Source organism: Ambystoma mexicanum, chromosome 5p (assembly GCF_040938575.1).
Source record: "Ambystoma mexicanum isolate Mex_15411 chromosome 5p, UKY_AmexF1_1, whole genome shotgun sequence".
In the NCBI taxonomy this organism is placed as follows: Eukaryota; Metazoa; Chordata; class Amphibia; order Caudata; family Ambystomatidae; genus Ambystoma; species Ambystoma mexicanum.
The window spans coordinates 717008437-717027460 of NC_090930.1; the positions used below are offsets into that span (position 1 = coordinate 717008437).

The 19024-nt window shown below is 54.5% G+C and overlaps 19 non-coding genes across 19 annotated transcripts; 11 read left to right on the forward strand and 8 right to left on the reverse strand.

The window, feature by feature from the left end:
* Positions 1-366: 366 nt before the first annotated feature.
* Positions 367-438, forward strand: TRNAE-CUC (transfer RNA glutamic acid (anticodon CUC)). The gene has a single exon. It is a non-coding gene; the product is annotated as a tRNA-Glu (tRNA).
* A 340-nt stretch (positions 439-778) lies between these two features.
* Positions 779-850, forward strand: TRNAE-CUC (transfer RNA glutamic acid (anticodon CUC)). The gene has a single exon. It is a non-coding gene; the product is annotated as a tRNA-Glu (tRNA).
* A 904-nt stretch (positions 851-1754) lies between these two features.
* On the reverse strand, positions 1755-1837 carry TRNAL-UAA (transfer RNA leucine (anticodon UAA)). Its single transcript has one exon. It is a non-coding gene; the product is annotated as a tRNA-Leu (tRNA).
* Positions 1838-2731: 894 nt separating this feature from the next.
* Positions 2732-2803, forward strand: TRNAE-CUC (transfer RNA glutamic acid (anticodon CUC)). Its single transcript has one exon. It is a non-coding gene; the product is annotated as a tRNA-Glu (tRNA).
* A 340-nt stretch (positions 2804-3143) lies between these two features.
* Positions 3144-3213, forward strand: TRNAE-CUC (transfer RNA glutamic acid (anticodon CUC)). The gene has a single exon. It is a non-coding gene; the product is annotated as a tRNA-Glu (tRNA).
* A 904-nt stretch (positions 3214-4117) lies between these two features.
* Positions 4118-4200, reverse strand: TRNAL-UAA (transfer RNA leucine (anticodon UAA)). The gene has a single exon. It is a non-coding gene; the product is annotated as a tRNA-Leu (tRNA).
* A 1297-nt stretch (positions 4201-5497) lies between these two features.
* On the forward strand, positions 5498-5569 carry TRNAE-CUC (transfer RNA glutamic acid (anticodon CUC)). Its single transcript has one exon. It is a non-coding gene; the product is annotated as a tRNA-Glu (tRNA).
* Positions 5570-6496: 927 nt separating this feature from the next.
* TRNAL-UAA (transfer RNA leucine (anticodon UAA)) lies at positions 6497-6579 on the reverse strand. Its single transcript has one exon. It is a non-coding gene; the product is annotated as a tRNA-Leu (tRNA).
* Positions 6580-7866: 1287 nt separating this feature from the next.
* On the forward strand, positions 7867-7938 carry TRNAE-CUC (transfer RNA glutamic acid (anticodon CUC)). The gene has a single exon. It is a non-coding gene; the product is annotated as a tRNA-Glu (tRNA).
* Positions 7939-8842: 904 nt separating this feature from the next.
* On the reverse strand, positions 8843-8925 carry TRNAL-UAA (transfer RNA leucine (anticodon UAA)). The gene has a single exon. It is a non-coding gene; the product is annotated as a tRNA-Leu (tRNA).
* An 894-nt stretch (positions 8926-9819) lies between these two features.
* Positions 9820-9891, forward strand: TRNAE-CUC (transfer RNA glutamic acid (anticodon CUC)). The gene has a single exon. It is a non-coding gene; the product is annotated as a tRNA-Glu (tRNA).
* Positions 9892-11185: 1294 nt separating this feature from the next.
* TRNAL-UAA (transfer RNA leucine (anticodon UAA)) lies at positions 11186-11268 on the reverse strand. Its single transcript has one exon. It is a non-coding gene; the product is annotated as a tRNA-Leu (tRNA).
* A 1287-nt stretch (positions 11269-12555) lies between these two features.
* On the forward strand, positions 12556-12627 carry TRNAE-CUC (transfer RNA glutamic acid (anticodon CUC)). Its single transcript has one exon. It is a non-coding gene; the product is annotated as a tRNA-Glu (tRNA).
* A 904-nt stretch (positions 12628-13531) lies between these two features.
* TRNAL-UAA (transfer RNA leucine (anticodon UAA)) lies at positions 13532-13614 on the reverse strand. The gene has a single exon. It is a non-coding gene; the product is annotated as a tRNA-Leu (tRNA).
* Positions 13615-14508: 894 nt separating this feature from the next.
* Positions 14509-14580, forward strand: TRNAE-CUC (transfer RNA glutamic acid (anticodon CUC)). Its single transcript has one exon. It is a non-coding gene; the product is annotated as a tRNA-Glu (tRNA).
* A 1294-nt stretch (positions 14581-15874) lies between these two features.
* On the reverse strand, positions 15875-15957 carry TRNAL-UAA (transfer RNA leucine (anticodon UAA)). The gene has a single exon. It is a non-coding gene; the product is annotated as a tRNA-Leu (tRNA).
* An 890-nt stretch (positions 15958-16847) lies between these two features.
* On the forward strand, positions 16848-16919 carry TRNAE-CUC (transfer RNA glutamic acid (anticodon CUC)). Its single transcript has one exon. It is a non-coding gene; the product is annotated as a tRNA-Glu (tRNA).
* A 340-nt stretch (positions 16920-17259) lies between these two features.
* On the forward strand, positions 17260-17331 carry TRNAE-CUC (transfer RNA glutamic acid (anticodon CUC)). The gene has a single exon. It is a non-coding gene; the product is annotated as a tRNA-Glu (tRNA).
* Positions 17332-18235: 904 nt separating this feature from the next.
* On the reverse strand, positions 18236-18318 carry TRNAL-UAA (transfer RNA leucine (anticodon UAA)). The gene has a single exon. It is a non-coding gene; the product is annotated as a tRNA-Leu (tRNA).
* Between the last annotated feature and the right edge of the window lie 706 nt (positions 18319-19024).

Here is a 19024-nt window from a genome sequence, read left to right on the forward strand (position 1 = left end):
TTGTGAGTGTGCATCTTCAGCGGCAGCCTCTAGGGGGAGCTTCAGCACTGACCCACAAAAGCTCATAGCGAGGAAGGCTGTCCTTTCAGGAGAGCAAGACAGGAATATCAGCGCTTGGAAGTGAAAGCGCAAACGTTCCCAAAGTGATGCTGTCTTCAATCTCTAAGCTCCCCTTTTCGCAGACCATCACAAGTGTTTTTGTTTTCTTTCTTTCTTTCTTTCTTTCTTTATTTCTTTATTTATTTATTTATTAGCAGAAACGGCCCCCGAAGACCTGCAGGCACTGGTGCCCATTGTAGCAGAGGCCCTCAGCCTTTGGACTCGGACGCCACCATCTGAGCGACACGCAACGGGGTGCACCCACCGTCCCTGGTGGTCTAGTGGTTAGGATTCGGCGCTCTCACCGCCGCGGCCCGGGTTCGATTCCCGGTCAGGGAAGGAGCTCTTTTAACAACTGACATTTTTATTTACAGCAATGCAGTTAACTGGCGACCGGAAATCTTGCTCCCAGATGCAGATTTGCGTGCACAAAATGGAGGAAGTGCCCTCAGCGCGACGCAAAACGTGTTTATGGCAGAGTCCCATTCATTCTCCTGTCGCTGCGGAAAGACTGCCCTTGACGCAAAAAAGGCAGCTTCCTTTTTCACCGCTGGAGAGAACCTATCTGCTCGGCCCTCCCCCTCTCTTCCCAGTCCCCCAATGGACTGGCCTTTGAGGCACCTGCAGGCATTGTGCACTCGGACACCACTGCCCGGCCTTCCCGAGCTGTCCAGCCGTCTCCCTGGTGGTCTAGTGGTTAGGATTCGGCGCTCTCACCGCCGCGGCCCGGGTTCGATTCCCGGTCAGGGAAGAGAGGCTTTTACTGAATGACATTTTTACAGAAATTCAAACAACTGCGTCTCAAAAAATATTTCTTTCAAATGTAGCTTCACTCACAGGCAATAGCGGCGTGGCTCCCCTGGCGGTAACTCCAAGCATCTTTTCAGCATGGTCCCTTACCGGAAGCTGTCGCCGCTAGAAGTGGGCCTGTGCCCCAAAAAGGAAGCTTTCTTTCTTCCAAAGCTGTAGAGAAAATATTAGTCCTGTCGCCCTGCCAAAGCCGAGCTCGCCCACCATCCCTAGCCTCATCAGACCAAGACCTTGCCCGGGACCCTGGGGCAGAGGGCTGCAGAAATGGTTGCGTACCGGTTTGGAGGAGAAAAGCAGGGGAGGGAGGGGTCGTAGCTGCTTGATTTGCATACAGAGCTGTGGTCTGCTGGGAAAGTGCAGCCTTTGGAGCTTGGCAAAGGCTTCGCAAGGGGCCCGAGCATTGCCCTCGCCCCGTTTGTTGACAGGTTCTCCTTCTATGGGCTGAAGGGCCCTGTAGCCTGATTTGAGGTTGGACGCTCTATTATTCACAGGGGTGTACCGGGCCTAGACGGTGACTGGCTGACCCGTCAGGGCATCGCCCGTTTGGAAGCCCGTTTCGGAAGCGGAGGCGGGAATCCCTGCCCAATTTTCTTTTGGGGTGGTAGGGCTGTTGGCGGGGTTGCACAAGCTCTGCCAACTTTGGCGGCTTAAGCTTGGGATGCGAGGGACATGGTACAAAAATGCAAAGGTTTTCCAGGAAAAGAGTCTACGGGCAACGATTCCTTGTTGCTCTTTTCAGGTGAACTCAAGCCTCAGGGCTTTGAGGTAGGGGCACTGCCTACAGACAGCAGGAAAGGGCTTGTGCGAAGCTGCTGCCGCATTTAGATAAGAAGAGTAAAAACCTGTACCAGGAGTGGGGCTCGAACCCACGCGGACACTTGTCCATTGGATCTTAAGTCCAACGCCTTAACCACTCGGCCATCCTGGTGAGCTGCTGCAAAGGGCTTCGAATTGAATCTTTGCTGTTTCAGCAGCAGGCGAACAAGTGGAAAACCAGCCCAGAGTGCCCCCTGCAGGAGGTTGGATGGAATTGGCTTGCGAGCGGCAAACGTCTCTCACTTAACAGCATTACAATAGCCTCCAGCTGACTGCAAGTACGGTTGCGGAAACCTCCCGGGTGCTGCAGTCGTTTCCCCGGTGGCCTAGTGGTGAGGATTTGGTGCTTTCACTGCCACGGGCCTGGCTTCGAGTCCCCGACCAGGGTGTGTGCTTTGAGTAAAGGTGGTCTAGGGCAGTCCAGAGGCAGGCTGAGCCTCGAAGGCTGGTGCAGGCCTTGGTGTGCGAGCCCGAAAAAAGGGCAGCTCCTATGTCATCCCTTCTTGCCCTCCGGCACTTGCTGTACAAGCAAAGCCCCCTTTGAACTCTGCATGGTAACCCTGCTGTGTCTCGCAGGCAATCATGGCCTGCCGCCTTTTAATAAACGTGCTCTCCCACGAAGCAGTTCTCCTAAGGAGGGTTAGTTGTGAGTGTGCATCTTCAGCGGCAGCCTCTAGGGGGAGCTTCAGCACTGACCCACAAAAGCTCATAGCGAGGAAGGCTGTCCTTTCAGGAGAGCAAGACAGGAATATCAGCGCTTGGAAGTGAAAGCGCAAACGTTCCCAAAGTGATGCTGTCTTCAATCTCTAAGCTCCCCTTTTCGCAGACCATCACAAGTGTTTTTGTTTTCTTTCTTTCTTTCTTTCTTTATTTCTTTATTTATTTATTTATTAGCAGAAACGGCCCCCGAAGACCTGCAGGCACTGGTGCCCATTGTAGCAGAGGCCCTCAGCCTTTGGACTCGGACGCCACCATCTGAGCGACACGCAACGGGGTGCACCCACCGTCCCTGGTGGTCTAGTGGTTAGGATTCGGCGCTCTCACCGCCGCGGCCCGGGTTCGATTCCCGGTCAGGGAAGGAGCTCTTTTAACAACTGACATTTTTATTTACAGCAATGCAGTTAACTGGCGACCGGAAATCTTGCTCCCAGATGCAGATTTGCGTGCACAAAATGGAGGAAGTGCCCTCAGCGCGACGCAAAACGTGTTTATGGCAGAGTCCCATTCATTCTCCTGTCGCTGCGGAAAGACTGCCCTTGACGCAAAAAAGGCAGCTTCCTTTTTCACCGCTGGAGAGAACCTATCTGCTCGGCCCTCCCCCTCTCTTCCCAGTCCCCCAATGGACTGGCCTTTGAGGCACCTGCAGGCATTGTGCACTCGGACACCACTGCCCGGCCTTCCCGAGCTGTCCAGCGGTCTCCCTGGTGGTCTAGTGGTTAGGATTGCGCTCTCACCGCCGCGGCCCGGGTTCGATTCCCGGTCAGGGAAGAGAGGCTTTTACTGAATGACATTTTTACAGAAATTCAAACAACTGCGTCTCAAAAAATATTTCTTTCAAATGTAGCTTCACTCACAGGCAATAGCGGCGTGGCTCCCCTGGCGGTAACTCCAAGCATCTTTTCAGCATGGTCCCTTACCGGAAGCTGTCGCCGCTAGAAGTGGGCCTGTGCCCCAAAAAGGAAGCTTTCTTTCTTCCAAAGCTGTAGAGAAAATATTAGTCCTGTCGCCCTGCCAAAGCCGAGCTCGCCCACCATCCCTAGCCTCATCAGACCAAGACCTTGCCCGGGACCCTGGGGCAGAGGGCTGCAGAAATGGTTGCGTACCGGTTTGGAGGAGAAAAGCAGGGGAGGGAGGGGTCGTAGCTGCTTGATTTGCATACAGAGCTGTGGTCTGCTGGGAAAGTGCAGCCTTTGGAGCTTGGCAAAGGCTTCGCAAGGGGCCCGAGCATTGCCCTCGCCCCGTTTGTTGACAGGTTCTCCTTCTATGGGCTGAAGGGCCCTGTAGCCTGATTTGAGGTTGGACGCTCTATTATTCACAGGGGTGTACTGGGCCTAGACGGTGACTGGCTGACCCGTCAGGGCATCGCCCGTTTGGAAGCCCGTTTCGGAAGCGGAGGCGGGAATCCCTGCCCAATTTTCTTTTGGGGTGGTAGGGCTGTTGGCGGGGTTGCACAAGCTCTGCCAACTTTGGCGGCTTAAGCTTGGGATGCGAGGGACATGGTACAAAAATGCAAAGGTTTTCCAGGAAAAGAGTCTACGGGCAACGATTCCTTGTTGCTCTTTTCAGGTGAACTCAAGCCTCAGGGCTTTGAGGTAGGGGCACTGCCTACAGACAGCAGGAAAGGGCTTGTGCGAAGCTGCTGCCGCATTTAGGTAAGAAGAGTAAAAACCTGTACCAGGAGTGGGGCTCGAACCCACGCGGACACTTGTCCATTGGATCTTAAGTCCAACGCCTTAACCACTCGGCCATCCTGGTGAGCTGCTGCAAAGGGCTTCGAATTGAATCTTTGCTGTTTCAGCAGCAGGCGAACAAGTGGAAAACCAGCCCAGAGTGCCCCCTGCAGGAGGTTGGATGGAATTGGCTTGCGAGCGGCAAACGTCTCTCACTTAACAGCATTACAATAGCCTCCAGCTGACTGCAAGTACGGTTGCGGAAACCTCCCGGGTGCTGCAGTCGTTTCCCCGGTGGCCTAGTGGTGAGGATTTGGTGCTTTCACTGCCACGGGCCTGGCTTCGAGTCCCCGACCAGAGTGTGTGCTTTGAGTAAAGGTGGTCTAGGGCAGTCCAGAGGCAGGCTGAGCCTCGAAGGCTGGTGCAGGCCTTGGTGTGCGAGCCCGAAAAAAGGGCAGCTCCTATGTCATCCCTTCTTGCCCTCCGGCACTTGCTGTACAAGCAAAGCCCCCTTTGAACTCTGCATGGTAACCCTGCTGTGTCTCGCAGGCAATCATGGCCTGCCGCCTTTTAATAAACGTGCTCTCCCACGAAGCAGTTCTCCTAAGGAGGGTTAGTTGTGAGTGTGCATCTTCAGCGGCAGCCTCTAGGGGGAGCTTCAGCACTGACCCACAAAAGCTCATAGCGAGGAAGGCTGTCCTTTCAGGAGAGCAAGACAGGAATATCAGCGCTTGGAAGTGAAAGCGCAAACATTCCCAAAGTGATGCTGTCTTCAATCTCTAAGCTCCCCTTTTCGCAGACCATCACAAGTGTTTTTGTTTTCTTTCTTTCTTTCTTTCTTTATTTCTTTATTTATTTATTTATTAGCAGAAACGGCCCCCGAAGACCTGCAGGCACTGGTGCCCATTGTAGCAGAGGCCCTCAGCCTTTGGACTCGGACGCCACCATCTGAGCGACACGCAACGGGGTGCACCCACCGTCCCTGGTGGTCTAGTGGTTAGGATTCGGCGCCGCGGCCCGGGTTCGATTCCCGGTCAGGGAAGGAGCTCTTTTAACAACTGACATTTTTATTTACGGCAATGCAGTTAACTGGCGACCGGAAATCTTGCTCCCAGATGCAGATTTGCGTGCACAAAATGGAGGAAGTGCCCTCAGCGCGACGCAAAACGTGTTTATGGCAGAGTCCCATTCATTCTCCTGTCGCTGCGGAAAGACTGCCCTTGACGCAAAAAAGGCAGCTTCCTTTTTCACCGCTGGAGAGAACCTATCTGCTCGGCCCTCCCCCTCTCTTCCCAGTCCCCCAATGGACTGGCCTTTGAGGCACCTGCAGGCATTGTGCACTCGGACACCACTGCCCGGCCTTCCCAAGCTGTCCAGCGGTCTCCCTGGTGGTCTAGTGGTTAGGATTCGGCCCTCTCACCGCCGCGGCCCGGGTTCGATTCCCGGTCAGGGAAGAGAGGCTTTTACTGAATGACATTTTTACAGAAATTCAAACAACTGCGTCTCAAAAAATATTTCTTTCAAATGTAGCTTCACTCACAGGCAATAGCGGCGTGGCTCCCCTGGCGGTAACTCCAAGCATCTTTTCAGCATGGTCCCTTACCGGAAGCTGTCGCCGCTAGAAGTGGGCCTGTGCCCCAAAAAGGAAGCTTTCTTTCTTCCAAAGCTGTAGAGAAAATATTAGTCCTGTCGCCCTGCCAAAGCCGAGCTCGCCCACCATCCCTAGCCTCATCAGACCAAGACCTTGCCCGGGACCCTGGGGCAGAGGGCTGCAGAAATGGTTGCGTACCGGTTTGGAGGAGAAAAGCAGGGGAGGGAGGGGTCGTAGCTGCTTGATTTGCATACAGAGCTGTGGTCTGCTGGGAAAGTGCAGCCTTTGGAGCTTGGCAAAGGCTTCGCAAGGGGCCCGAGCATTGCCCTCGCCCCGTTTGTTGACAGGTTCTCCTTCTATGGGCTGAAGGGCCCTGTAGCCTGATTTGAGGTTGGACGCTCTATTATTCACAGGGGTGTACCGGGCCTAGACGGTGACTGGCTGACCCGTCAGGGCATCGCCCGTTTGGAAGCCCGTTTGGAAGCCCGTTTCGGAAGCCGTGAGGAAGCGGAGGCGGGAATCCCTGCCCAATTTTCTTTTGGGGTGGTAGGGCTGTTGGCGGGGTTGCACAAGCTCTGCCAACTTTGGCGGCTTAAGCTTGGGATGCGAGGGACATGGTACAAAAATGCAAAGGTTTTCCAGGAAAAGAGTCTACGGGCAACGATTCCTTGTTGCTCTTTTCAGGTGAACTCAAGCCTCAGGGCTTTGAGGTAGGGGCACTGCCTACAGACAGCAGGAAAGGGCTTGTGCGAAGCTGCTGCCGCATTTAGGTAAGAAGAGTAAAAACCTGTACCAGGAGTGGGGCTCGAACCCACGGGGACACTTGTCCATTGGATCTTAAGTCCAACGCCTTAACCACTCGGCCATCCTGGTGAGCTGCTGCAAAGGGCTTCGAATTGAATCTTTGCTGTTTCAGCAGCAGGCGAACAAGTGGAAAACCAGCCCAGAGTGCCCCCTGCAGGAGGTTGGATGGAATTGGCTTGCAAGCGGCAAACGTCTCTCACTTAACAGCATTACAATAGCCTCCAGCTGACTGCAAGTACGGTTGCGGAAACCTCCCGGGTGCTGCAGTCGTTTCCCCGGTGGCCTAGTGGTGAGGATTTGGTGCTTTCACTGCCACGGGCCTGGCTTCGAGTCCCCGACCAGAGTGTGTGCTTTGAGTAAAGGTGGTCTAGGGCAGTCCAGAGGCAGGCTGAGCCTCGAAGGCTGGTGCAGGCCTTGGTGTGCGAGCCCGAAAAAAGGGCAGCTCCTATGTCATCCCTTCTTGCCCTCCGGCACTTGCTGTACAAGCAAAGCCCCCTTTGAACTCTGCATGGTAACCCTGCTGTGTCTCGCAGGCAATCATGGCCTGCCGCCTTTTAATAAACGTGCTCTCCCACGAAGCAGTTCTCCTAAGGAGGGTTAGTTGTGAGTGTGCATCTTCAGCGGCAGCCTCTAGGGGGAGCTTCAGCACTGACCCACAAAAGCTCATAGCGAGGAAGGCTGTCCTTTCAGGAGAGCAAGACAGGAATATCAGCGCTTGGAAGTGAAAGCGCAAACGTTCCCAAAGTGATGCTGTCTTCAATCTCTAAGCTCCCCTTTTCGCAGACCATCACAAGTGTTTTTGTTTTCTTTCTTTCTTTCTTTCTTTCTTTATTTCTTTATTTATTAGCAGAAACGGCCCCCGAAGACCTGCAGGCACTGGTGCCCATTGTAGCAGAGGCCCTCAGCCTTTGGACTCGGACGCCACCATCTGAGCGACACGCAACGGGGTGCACCCACCGTCCCTGGTGGTCTAGTGGTTAGGATTCGCGGCCCGGGTTCGATTCCCGGTCAGGGAAGGAGCTCTTTTAACAACTGACATTTTTATTTACAGCAATGCAGTTAACTGGCGACCGGAAATCTTGCTCCCAGATGCAGATTTGCGTGCACAAAATGGAGGAAGTGCCCTCAGCGCGACGCAAAACGTGTTTATGGCAGAGTCCCATTCATTCTCCTGTCGCTGCGGAAAGACTGCCCTTGACGCAAAAAAGGCAGCTTCCTTTTTCACCGCTGGAGAGAACCTATCTGCTCGGCCCTCCCCCTCTCTTCCCAGTCCCCCAATGGACTGGCCTTTGAGGCACCTGCAGGCATTGTGCACTCGGACACCACTGCCCGGCCTTCCCGAGTTGTCCAGCGGTCTCCCTGGTGGTCTAGTGGTTAGGATTCGGCGCTCTCACCGCCGCGGCCCGGGTTCGATTCCCGGTCAGGGAAGAGAGGCTTTTACTGAATGACATTTTTACAGAAATTCAAACAACTGCGTCTCAAAAAATATTTCTTTCAAATGTAGCTTCACTCACAGGCAATAGCGGCGTGGCTCCCCTGGCGGTAACTCCAAGCATCTTTTCAGCATGGTCCCTTACCGGAAGCTGTCGCCGCTAGAAGTGGGCCTGTGCCCCAAAAAGGAAGCTTTCTTTCTTCCAAAGCTGTAGAGAAAATATTAGTCCTGTCGCCCTGCCAAAGCCGAGCTCGCCCACCATCCCTAGCCTCATCAGACCAAGACCTTGCCCGGGACCCTGGGGCAGAGGGCTGCAGAAATGGTTGCGTACCGGTTTGGAGGAGAAAAGCAGGGGAGGGAGGGGTCGTAGCTGCTTGATTTGCATACAGAGCTGTGGTCTGCTGGGAAAGTGCAGCCTTTGGAGCTTGGCAAAGGCTTCGCAAGGGGCCCGAGCATTGCCCTTGCCCCGTTTGTTGACAGGTTCTCCTTCTATGGGCTGAAGGGCCCTGTAGCCTGATTTGAGGTTGGACGCTCTATTATTCACAGGGGTGTACCGGGCCTAGACGGTGACTGGCTGACCCGTCAGGGCATCGCCCGTTTGGAAGCCCGTTTCGGAAGCGGAGGCGGGAATCCCTGCCCAATTTTCTTTTGGGGTGGTAGGGCTGTTGGCGGGGTTGCACAAGCTCTGCCAACTTTGGCGGCTTAAGCTTGGGATGCGAGGGACATGGTACAAAAATGCAAAGGTTTTCCAGGAAAAGAGTCTACGGGCAACGATTCCTTGTTGCTCTTTTCAGGTGAACTCAAGCCTCAGGGCTTTGAGGTAGGGGCACTGCCTACAGACAGCAGGAAAGGGCTTGTGCGAAGCTGCTGCCGCATTTAGATAAGAAGAGTAAAAACCTGTACCAGGAGTGGGGCTCGAACCCACGCGGACACTTGTCCATTGGATCTTAAGTCCAACGCCTTAACCACTCGGCCATCCTGGTGAGCTGCTGCAAAGGGCTTCGAATTGAATCTTTGCTGTTTCAGCAGCAGGCGAACAAGTGGAAAACCAGCCCAGAGTGCCCCCTGCAGGAGGTTGGATGGAATTGGCTTGCGAGCGGCAAACGTCTCTCACTTAACAGCATTACAATAGCCTCCAGCTGACTGCAAGTACGGTTGCGGAAACCTCCCGGGTGCTGCAGTCGTTTCCCCGGTGGCCTAGTGGTGAGGATTTGGTGCTTTCACTGCCACGGGCCTGGCTTCGAGTCCCCGACCAGGGTGTGTGCTTTGAGTAAAGGTGGTCTAGGGCAGTCCAGAGGCAGGCTGAGCCTCGAAGGCTGGTGCAGGCCTTGGTGTGCGAGCCCGAAAAAAGGGCAGCTCCTATGTCATCCCTTCTTGCCCTCCGGCACTTGCTGTACAAGCAAAGCCCCCTTTGAACTCTGCATGGTAACCCTGCTGTGTCTCGCAGGCAATCATGGCCTGCCGCCTTTTAATAAACGTGCTCTCCCACGAAGCAGTTCTCCTAAGGAGGGTTAGTTGTGAGTGTGCATCTTCAGCGGCAGCCTCTAGGGGGAGCTTCAGCACTGACCCACAAAAGCTCATAGCGAGGAAGGCTGTCCTTTCAGGAGAGCAAGACAGGAATATCAGCGCTTGGAAGTGAAAGCGCAAACGTTCCCAAAGTGATGCTGTCTTCAATCTCTAAGCTCCCCTTTTCGCAGACCATCACAAGTGTTTTTGTTTTCTTTCTTTCTTTCTTTCTTTATTTCTTTATTTATTTATTTATTAGCAGAAACGGCCCCCGAAGACCTGCAGGCACTGGTGCCCATTGTAGCAGAGGCCCTCAGCCTTTGGACTCGGACGCCACCATCTGAGCGACACGCAACGGGGTGCACCCACCGTCCCTGGTGGTCTAGTGGTTAGGATTCGGCGCTCTCACCGCCGCGGCCCGGGTTCGATTCCCGGTCAGGGAAGGAGCTCTTTTAACAACTGACATTTTTATTTACAGCAATGCAGTTAACTGGCGACCGGAAATCTTGCTCCCAGATGCAGATTTGCGTGCACAAAATGGAGGAAGTGCCCTCAGCGCGACGCAAAACGTGTTTATGGCAGAGTCCCATTCATTCTCCTGTCGCTGCGGAAAGACTGCCCTTGACGCAAAAAAGGCAGCTTCCTTTTTCACCGCTGGAGAGAACCTATCTGCTCGGCCCTCCCCCTCTCTTCCCAGTCCCCCAATGGACTGGCCTTTGAGGCACCTGCAGGCATTGTGCACTCGGACACCACTGCCCGGCCTTCCCGAGCTGTCCAGCGGTCTCCCTGGTGGTCTAGGGTTCGATTCCCGGTCAGGGAAGAGAGGCTTTTACTGAATGACATTTTTACAGAAATTCAAACAACTGCGTCTCAAAAAATATTTCTTTCAAATGTAGCTTCACTCACAGGCAATAGCGGCGTGGCTCCCCTGGCGGTAACTCCAAGCATCTTTTCAGCATGGTCCCTTACCGGAAGCTGTCGCCGCTAGAAGTGGGCCTGTGCCCCAAAAAGGAAGCTTTCTTTCTTCCAAAGCTGTAGAGAAAATATTAGTCCTGTCGCCCTGCCAAAGCCGAGCTCGCCCACCATCCCTAGCCTCATCAGACCAAGACCTTGCCCGGGACCCTGGGGCAGAGGGCTGCAGAAATGGTTGCGTACCGGTTTGGAGGAGAAAAGCAGGGGAGGGAGGGGTCGTAGCTGCTTGATTTGCATACAGAGCTGTGGTCTGCTGGGAAAGTGCAGCCTTTGGAGCTTGGCAAAGGCTTCGCAAGGGGCCCGAGCATTGCCCTCGCCCCGTTTGTTGACAGGTTCTCCTTCTATGGGCTGAAGGGCCCTGTAGCCTGATTTGAGGTTGGACGCTCTATTATTCACAGGGGTGTACCGGGCCTAGGCGGTGACTGGCTGACCCGTCAGGGCATCGCCCGTTTGGAAGCCCGTTTCGGAAGCCCGTTTCGGAAGCGGAGGCGGGAATCCCTGCCCAATTTTCTTTTGGGGTGGTAGGGCTGTTGGCGGGGTTGCACAAGCTCTGCCAACTTTGGCGGCTTAAGCTTGGGATGCGAGGGACATGGTACAAAAATGCAAAGGTTTTCCAGGAAAAGAGTCTACGGGCAACGATTCCTTGTTGCTCTTTTCAGGTGAACTCAAGCCTCAGGGCTTTGAGGTAGGGGCACTGCCTACAGACAGCAGGAAAGGGCTTGTGCGAAGCTGCTGCCGCATTTAGGTAAGAAGAGTAAAAACCTGTACCAGGAGTGGGGCTCGAACCCACGCGGACACTTGTCCATTGGATCTTAAGTCCAACGCCTTAACCACTCGGCCATCCTGGTGAGCTGCTGCAAAGGGCTTCGAATTGAATCTTTGCTGTTTCAGCAGCAGGCGAACAAGTGGAAAACCAGCCCAGAGTGCCCCCTGCAGGAGGTTGGATGGAATTGGCTTGCAAGCGGCAAACGTCTCTCACTTAACAGCATTACAATAGCCTCCAGCTGACTGCAAGTACGGTTGCGGAAACCTCCCGGGTGCTGCAGTCGTTTCCCCGGTGGCCTAGTGGTGAGGATTTGGTGCTTTCACTGCCACGGGCCTGGCTTCGAGTCCCCGACCAGAGTGTGTGCTTTGAGTAAAGGTGGTCTAGGGCAGTCCAGAGGCAGGCTGAGCCTCGAAGGCTGGTGCAGGCCTTGGTGTGCGAGCCCGAAAAAAGGGCAGCTCCTATGTCATCCCTTCTTGCCCTCCGGCACTTGCTGTACAAGCAAAGCCCCCTTTGAACTCTGCATGGTAACCCTGCTGTGTCTCGCAGGCAATCATGGCCTGCCGCCTTTTAATAAACGTGCTCTCCCACGAAGCAGTTCTCCTAAGGAGGGTTAGTTGTGAGTGTGCATCTTCAGCGGCAGCCTCTAGGGGGAGCTTCAGCACTGACCCACAAAAGCTCATAGCGAGGAAGGCTGTCCTTTCAGGAGAGCAAGACAGGAATATCAGCGCTTGGAAGTGAAAGCGCAAACGTTCCCAAAGTGATGCTGTCTTCAATCTCTAAGCTCCCCTTTTCGCAGACCATCACAAGTGTTTTTGTTTTCTTTCTTTCTTTCTTTCTTTCTTTATTTCTTTATTTATTAGCAGAAACGGCCCCCGAAGACCTGCAGGCACTGGTGCCCATTGTAGCAGAGGCCCTCAGCCTTTGGACTCGGACGCCACCATCTGAGCGACACGCAACGGGGTGCACCCACCGTCCCTGGTGGTCTAGTGGTTAGGATTCGCGGCCCGGGTTCGATTCCCGGTCAGGGAAGGAGCTCTTTTAACAACTGACATTTTTATTTACAGCAATGCAGTTAACTGGCGACCGGAAATCTTGCTCCCAGATGCAGATTTGCGTGCACAAAATGGAGGAAGTGCCCTCAGCGCGACGCAAAACGTGTTTATGGCAGAGTCCCATTCATTCTCCTGTCGCTGCGGAAAGACTGCCCTTGACGCAAAAAAGGCAGCTTCCTTTTTCACCGCTGGAGAGAACCTATCTGCTCGGCCCTCCCCCTCTCTTCCCAGTCCCCCAATGGACTGGCCTTTGAGGCACCTGCAGGCATTGTGCACTCGGACACCACTGCCCGGCCTTCCCGAGTTGTCCAGCGGTCTCCCTGGTGGTCTAGTGGTTAGGATTCGGCGCTCTCACCGCCGCGGCCCGGGTTCGATTCCCGGTCAGGGAAGAGAGGCTTTTACTGAATGACATTTTTACAGAAATTCAAACAACTGCGTCTCAAAAAATATTTCTTTCAAATGTAGCTTCACTCACAGGCAATAGCGGCGTGGCTCCCCTGGCGGTAACTCCAAGCATCTTTTCAGCATGGTCCCTTACCGGAAGCTGTCGCCGCTAGAAGTGGGCCTGTGCCCCAAAAAGGAAGCTTTCTTTCTTCCAAAGCTGTAGAGAAAATATTAGTCCTGTCGCCCTGCCAAAGCCGAGCTCGCCCACCATCCCTAGCCTCATCAGACCAAGACCTTGCCCGGGACCCTGGGGCAGAGGGCTGCAGAAATGGTTGCGTACCGGTTTGGAGGAGAAAAGCAGGGGAGGGAGGGGTCGTAGCTGCTTGATTTGCATACAGAGCTGTGGTCTGCTGGGAAAGTGCAGCCTTTGGAGCTTGGCAAAGGCTTCGCAAGGGGCCCGAGCATTGCCCTTGCCCCGTTTGTTGACAGGTTCTCCTTCTATGGGCTGAAGGGCCCTGTAGCCTGATTTGAGGTTGGACGCTCTATTATTCACAGGGGTGTACCGGGCCTAGACGGTGACTGGCTGACCCGTCAGGGCATCGCCCGTTTGGAAGCCCGTTTCGGAAGCGGAGGCGGGAATCCCTGCCCAATTTTCTTTTGGGGTGGTAGGGCTGTTGGCGGGGTTGCACAAGCTCTGCCAACTTTGGCGGCTTAAGCTTGGGATGCGAGGGACATGGTACAAAAATGCAAAGGTTTTCCAGGAAAAGAGTCTACGGGCAACGATTCCTTGTTGCTCTTTTCAGGTGAACTCAAGCCTCAGGGCTTTGAGGTAGGGGCACTGCCTACAGACAGCAGGAAAGGGCTTGTGCGAAGCTGCTGCCGCATTTAGATAAGAAGAGTAAAAACCTGTACCAGGAGTGGGGCTCGAACCCACGCGGACACTTGTCCATTGGATCTTAAGTCCAACGCCTTAACCACTCGGCCATCCTGGTGAGCTGCTGCAAAGGGCTTCGAATTGAATCTTTGCTGTTTCAGCAGCAGGCGAACAAGTGGAAAACCAGCCCAGAGTGCCCCCTGCAGGAGGTTGGATGGAATTGGCTTGCGAGCGGCAAACGTCTCTCACTTAACAGCATTACAATAGCCTCCAGCTGACTGCAAGTACGGTTGCGGAAACCTCCCGGGTGCTGCAGTCGTTTCCCCGGTGGCCTAGTGGTGAGGATTTGGTGCTTTCACTGCCACGGGCCTGGCTTCGAGTCCCCGACCAGGGTGTGTGCTTTGAGTAAAGGTGGTCTAGGGCAGTCCAGAGGCAGGCTGAGCCTCGAAGGCTGGTGCAGGCCTTGGTGTGCGAGCCCGAAAAAAGGGCAGCTCCTATGTCATCCCTTCTTGCCCTCCGGCACTTGCTGTACAAGCAAAGCCCCCTTTGAACTCTGCATGGTAACCCTGCTGTGTCTCGCAGGCAATCATGGCCTGCCGCCTTTTAATAAACGTGCTCTCCCACGAAGCAGTTCTCCTAAGGAGGGTTAGTTGTGAGTGTGCATCTTCAGCGGCAGCCTCTAGGGGGAGCTTCAGCACTGACCCACAAAAGCTCATAGCGAGGAAGGCTGTCCTTTCAGGAGAGCAAGACAGGAATATCAGCGCTTGGAAGTGAAAGCGCAAACGTTCCCAAAGTGATGCTGTCTTCAATCTCTAAGCTCCCCTTTTCGCAGACCATCACAAGTGTTTTTGTTTTCTTTCTTTCTTTCTTTCTTTATTTCTTTATTTATTTATTTATTAGCAGAAACGGCCCCCGAAGACCTGCAGGCACTGGTGCCCATTGTAGCAGAGGCCCTCAGCCTTTGGACTCGGACGCCACCATCTGAGCGACACGCAACGGGGTGCACCCACCGTCCCTGGTGGTCTAGTGGTTAGGATTCGGCGCTCTCACCGCCGCGGCCCGGGTTCGATTCCCGGTCAGGGAAGGAGCTCTTTTAACAACTGACATTTTTATTTACAGCAATGCAGTTAACTGGCGACCGGAAATCTTGCTCCCAGATGCAGATTTGCGTGCACAAAATGGAGGAAGTGCCCTCAGCGCGACGCAAAACGTGTTTATGGCAGAGTCCCATTCATTCTCCTGTCGCTGCGGAAAGACTGCCCTTGACGCAAAAAAGGCAGCTTCCTTTTTCACCGCTGGAGAGAACCTATCTGCTCGGCCCTCCCCCTCTCTTCCCAGTCCCCCAATGGACTGGCCTTTGAGGCACCTGCAGGCATTGTGCACTCGGACACCACTGCCCGGCCTTCCCGAGCTGTCCAGCGGTCTCCCTGGTGGTCTAGGGTTCGATTCCCGGTCAGGGAAGAGAGGCTTTTACTGAATGACATTTTTACAGAAATTCAAACAACTGCGTCTCAAAAAATATTTCTTTCAAATGTAGCTTCACTCACAGGCAATAGCGGCGTGGCTCCCCTGGCGGTAACTCCAAGCATCTTTTCAGCATGGTCCCTTACCGGAAGCTGTCGCCGCTAGAAGTGGGCCTGTGCCCCAAAAAGGAAGCTTTCTTTCTTCCAAAGCTGTAGAGAAAATATTAGTCCTGTCGCCCTGCCAAAGCCGAGCTCGCCCACCATCCCTAGCCTCATCAGACCAAGACCTTGCCCGGGACCCTGGGGCAGAGGGCTGCAGAAATGGTTGCGTACCGGTTTGGAGGAGAAAAGCAGGGGAGGGAGGGGTCGTAGCTGCTTGATTTGCATACAGAGCTGTGGTCTGCTGGGAAAGTGCAGCCTTTGGAGCTTGGCAAAGGCTTCGCAAGGGGCCCGAGCATTGCCCTCGCCCCGTTTGTTGACAGGTTCTCCTTCTATGGGCTGAAGGGCCCTGTAGCCTGATTTGAGGTTGGACGCTCTATTATTCACAGGGGTGTACCGGGCCTAGGCGGTGACTGGCTGACCCGTCAGGGCATCGCCCGTTTGGAAGCCCGTTTCGGAAGCCCGTTTCGGAAGCGGAGGCGGGAATCCCTGCCCAATTTTCTTTTGGGGTGGTAGGGCTGTTGGCGGGGTTGCACAAGCTCTGCCAACTTTGGCGGCTTAAGCTTGGGATGCGAGGGACATGGTACAAAAATGCAAAGGTTTTCCAGGAAAAGAGTCTACGGGCAACGATTCCTTGTTGCTCTTTTCAGGTGAACTCAAGCCTCAGGGCTTTGAGGTAGGGGCACTGCCTACAGACAGCAGGAAAGGGCTTGTGCGAAGCTGCTGCCGCATTTAGGTAAGAAGAGTAAAAACCTGTACCAGGAGTGGGGCTCGAACCCACGCGGACACTTGTCCATTGGATCTTAAGTCCAACGCCTTAACCACTCGGCCATCCTGGTGAGCTGCTGCAAAGGGCTTCGAATTGAATCTTTGCTGTTTCAGCAGCAGGCGAACAAGTGGAAAACCAGCCCAGAGTGCCCCCTGCAGGAGGTTGGATGGAATTGGCTTGCGAGCGGCAAACGTCTCTCACTTAACAGCATTACAATAGCCTCCAGCTGACTGCAAGTACGGTTGCGGAAACCTCCCGGGTGCTGCAGTCGTTTCCCCGGTGGCCTAGTGGTGAGGATTTGGTGCTTTCACTGCCACGGGCCTGGCTTCGAGTCCCCGACCAGAGTGTGTGCTTTGAGTAAAGGTGGTCTAGGGCAGTCCAGAGGCAGGCTGAGCCTCGAAGGCTGGTGCAGGCCTTGGTGTGCGAGCCCGAAAAAAGGGCAGCTCCTATGTCATCCCTTCTTGCCCTCCGGCACTTGCTGTACAAGCAAAGCCCCCTTTGAACTCTGCATGGTAACCCTGCTGTGTCTCGCAGGCAATCATGGCCTGCCGCCTTTTAATAAACGTGCTCTCCCACGAAGCAGTTCTCCTAAGGAGGGTTAGTTGTGAGTGTGCATCTTCAGCGGCAGCCTCTAGGGGGAGCTTCAGCACTGACCCACAAAAGCTCATAGCGAGGAAGGCTGTCCTTTCAGGAGAGCAAGACAGGAATATCAGCGCTTGGAAGTGAAAGCGCAAACGTTCCCAAAGTGATGCTGTCTTCAATCTCTAAGCTCCCCTTTTCGCAGACCATCACAAGTGTTTTTGTTTTCTTTCTTTCTTTCTTTCTTTCTTTATTTCTTTATTTATTAGCAGAAACGGCCCCCGAAGACCTGCAGGCACTGGTGCCCATTGTAGCAGAGGCCCTCAGCCTTTGGACTCGGACGCCACCATCTGAGCGACACGCAACGGGGTGCACCCACCGTCCCTGGTGGTCTAGTGGTTAGGATTCGGCGCTCTCACCGCCGCGGCCCGGGTTCGATTCCCGGTCAGGGAAGGAGCTCTTTTAACAACTGACATTTTTATTTACGGCAATGCAGTTAACTGGCGACCGGAAATCTTGCTCCCAGATGCAGATTTGCGTGCACAAAATGGAGGAAGTGCCCTCAGCGCGACGCAAAACGTGTTTATGGCAGAGTCCCATTCATTCTCCTGTCGCTGCGGAAAGACTGCCCTTGACGCAAAAAAGGCAGCTTCCTTTTTCACCGCTGGAGAGAACCTATCTGCTCGGCCCTCCCCCTCTCTTCCCAGTCCCCCAATGGACTGGCCTTTGAGGCACCTGCAGGCATTGTGCACTCGGACACCACTGCCCGGCCTTCCCGAGTTGTCCAGCGGTCTCCCTGGTGGTCTAGTGGTTAGGATTCGGCGCTCTCACCGCCGCGGCCCGGGTTCGATTCCCGGTCAGGGAAGAGAGGCTTTTACTGAATGACATTTTTACAGAAATTCAAACAACTGCGTCTCAAAAAATATTTCTTTCAAATGTAGCTTCACTCACAGGCAATAGCGGCGTGGCTCCCCTGGCGGTAACTCCAAGCATCTTTTCAGCATGGTCCCTTACCGGAAGCTGTCGCCGCTAGAAGTGGGCCTGTGCCCCAAAAAGGAAGCTTTCTTTCTTCCAAAGGTGTAGAGAAAATATTAGTCCTGTCGCCCTGCCAAAGCCGAGCTCGCCCACCATCCCTAGCCTCATCAGACCAAGACCTTGCCCGGGACCCTGGGGCAGAGGGCTGCAGAAATGGTTGCGTACCGGTTTGGAGGAGAAAAGCAGGGGAGGGAGGGGTCGTAGCTGCTTGATTTGCATACAGAGCTGTGGTCTGCTGGGAAAGTGCAGCCTTTGGAGCTTGGCAAAGGCTTCGCAAGGGGCCCGAGCATTGCCCTCGCCCCGTTTGTTGACAGGTTCTCCTTCTATGGGCTGAAGGGCCCTGTAGCCTGATTTGAGGTTGGACGCTCTATTATTCACAGGGGTGTACCGGGCCTAGACGGTGACTGGCTGACCCGTCAGGGCATCGCCCGTTTGGAAGCCCGTTTCGGAAGCGGAGGCGGGAATCCCTGCCCAATTTTCTTTTGGGGTGGTAGGGCTGTTGGCGGGGTTGCACAAGCTCTGCCAACTTTGGCGGCTTAAGCTTGGGATGCGAGGGACATGGTACAAAAATGCAAAGGTTTTCCAGGAAAAGAGTCTACGGGCAACGATTCCTTGTTGCTCTTTTCAGGTGAACTCAAGCCTCAGGGCTTTGAGGTAGGGGCACTGCCTACAGACAGCAGGAAAGGGCTTGTGCGAAGCTGCTGCCGCATTTAGGTAAGAAGAGTAAAAACCTGTACCAGGAGTGGGGCTCGAACCCACGCGGACACTTGTCCATTGGATCTTAAGTCCAACGCCTTAACCACTCGGCCATCCTGGTGAGCTGCTGCAAAGGGCTTCGAATTGAATCTTTGCTGTTTCAGCAGCAGGCGAACAAGTGGAAAACCAGCCCAGAGTGCCCCCTGCAGGAGGTTGGATGGAATTGGCTTGCGAGCGGCAAACGTCTCTCACTTAACAGCATTACAATAGCCTCCAGCTGACTGCAAGTACGGTTGCGGAAACCTCCCGGGTGCTGCAGTCGTTTCCCCGGTGGCCTAGTGGTGAGGATTTGGTGCTTTCACTGCCACGGGCCTGGCTTCGAGTCCCCGACCAGAGTGTGTGCTTTGAGTAAAGGTGGTCTAGGGCAGTCCAGAGGCAGGCTGAGCCTCGAAGGCTGGTGCAGGCCTTGGTTTGCGAGCCCGAAAAAAGGGCAGCTCCTATGTCATCCCTTCTTGCCCTCCGGCACTTGCTGTACAAGCAAAGCCCCCTTTGAACTCTGCATGGTAACCCTGCTGTGTCTCGCAGGCAATCATGGCCTGCCGCCTTTTAATAAACGTGCTCTCCCACGAAGCAGTTCTCCTAAGGAGGGTTAGTTGTGAGTGTGCATCTTCAGCGGCAGCCTCTAGGGGGAGCTTCAGCACTGACCCACAAAAGCTCATAGCGAGGAAGGCTGTCCTTTCAGGAGAGCAAGACAGGAATATCAGCGCTTGGAAGTGAAAGCGCAAACGTTCCCAAAGTGATGCTGTCTTCAATCTCTAAGCTCCCCT